The following is a 1,784-nucleotide window of genomic DNA, read 5'->3' on the forward strand; positions in this document are numbered from 1 at the left end:
TTCGATGTTCCTCGGTGGCTCGACTTTTAGGCACATGAGCATCTACATGACCAACTTCCCCAGGCAGGCTCTCCAGCCGAGCAGCAATGTCTTCCCACAGCGTGGTTCCCAATGGTTTCACCTCTGCGCTGCCAGTTGCTTTTCTTCCATTGCCGTAGCCACCCCCACAAGGCATTTGCTCCCATCCATGAGTCAGTATAGAGACAAAGCATTGGCCACTTCTCTCGTTCGGCAATGTCCAAAGCCAGCTGGATGGCTTTCACTGCTGCAAACTGACTGGATTCACCTTGTCCTTCAGTGGCTTCTGTAACTTGTCGTGTGGGACTCCACACAGCAGCTTTCACCTTCGATGTTTTCCTACAGACGACAGGATCCACCTGTGAACAGTGCACACTGCTTATCAGTCTCTGAAAGCGTATTATATGGTGGTGCTTCTTCAGCACGTTTTACTTCCTCCTCATCTGCAGACATCCCAAAGTCTTTGCTTTCTGGCCAGTCTGTAATCACTTCTAATATCCCTGGACGGTTGGGACTTCCAATCCGAGCTCATTGCGTGATCAGTGCAATCCATTTACTCCATGTAACTTCGGTGCCATGATGTGGAGAGGGAACCGTCCCTTTGAACACCCAGCTCAGCACCGGCAGTCAAGGTGCAGGAGGAGCTGTGCTTCAGTGCCGATCACTTCTGAAGCAGCTCGAACTCCTTCATATGCTGCCAGTCTCTCCTTTTCAGTTGCAGTACAGTTGGCCTCATATCCTTTGTATCCTCGACTCCAAAAACCTAAGGTTCGACCTCGGGTTTCTCCTGGTGCTTTCTGCCAGAGGCTCCAGGTAAGTCCATTATCTCCGGCTGCGGTGTAGAGCACATTTTTAACACCTAGTCCAGTTCGGACTGGTCCCAGGGCCACCGCATGAGTTATCTCACGCTTCATTTGTTCAAAGGCTTGGCGTTGTTCAGGGCCCCACTCAAATTGGTTCTTTTTTACGAGTCACTCGATAGAGAGGGCTCACAATGTGGCTGTAGTCAGGAAAGTGCATTCTCCAAAAACCTACAATGCCCAAGAAAGTCTGTGTCTCCTTTTTATTAGTAGGTGGAGACATTGCTGTAGTTTTGTTGATCACCTCCATTGGGATCTGACGACGGCCATCTTGCCATTTTATTCCTAAAAACTGGATCTCCCGTGCATGTCCCTTGACCTTGCTTCGTTTTATGGCAAAACCAGCATCCAAAAGAATAGGAATTATTCTCTCACCTTTTTTGAAGACTTCTTTCGCTGTGTCGCCCCATACGATGATGTCATCAATGTATTGCAAGTGTTCTGGAGCTTCACCTTGCTCCAGCGTGGTCTGGATCAGCCCATGGCAGATGGTAGCACTGTGGTCCCTGGGGTCATTGGTTGGGTCATGGAGTCACTGGTTGGGTGATGGGGTCATTAGTTGAATAATGGGGTCATTGGTTGAATGATGGGGTCATTGGTTGGGTCATGGGGTCACTGATTGGGTGATGGGGTCATTGGTTGAATGATGGGGTCATTGGTTGGGTTGTGGAGTCACTGATTGGGTGATGGGGTCATTGGTTGGGTTCAGGATTGGTTGGTTGGATGATGATGATGATGGTTGGATGATGATGGTGGTTGGATGATGATGGTGGTGGTTGGATGATGATGGTGGTGGTTGGATGATGATGGTGGTTGGATGATGATGGTGCTCTATGCCAAGGATGCACGGAGCATCTGGGCCAGTCACAAGAGGATGCTTTTGGATATTGGGGTGCAGGGCTTTGG

At 49.6% G+C, this 1,784-nt stretch overlaps 1 long non-coding RNA gene across 1 annotated transcript; it reads left to right on the plus strand.

Annotated features, from left to right (window-relative positions):
• Positions 1 to 729: 729 nt before the first annotated feature.
• LOC139829549 (uncharacterized) lies at positions 730 to 1,235 on the plus strand. The gene is made up of 2 exons (XR_011742083.1): positions 730 to 831; positions 1,089 to 1,235. It is a non-coding gene; the product is annotated as an uncharacterized lncRNA (long non-coding RNA).
• The last annotated feature ends 549 nt before the right edge of the window (positions 1,236 to 1,784 follow it).

This window comes from Patagioenas fasciata, chromosome 21 (assembly GCF_037038585.1).
Source record: "Patagioenas fasciata isolate bPatFas1 chromosome 21, bPatFas1.hap1, whole genome shotgun sequence".
Classification (NCBI taxonomy): Eukaryota; Metazoa; Chordata; class Aves; order Columbiformes; family Columbidae; genus Patagioenas; species Patagioenas fasciata.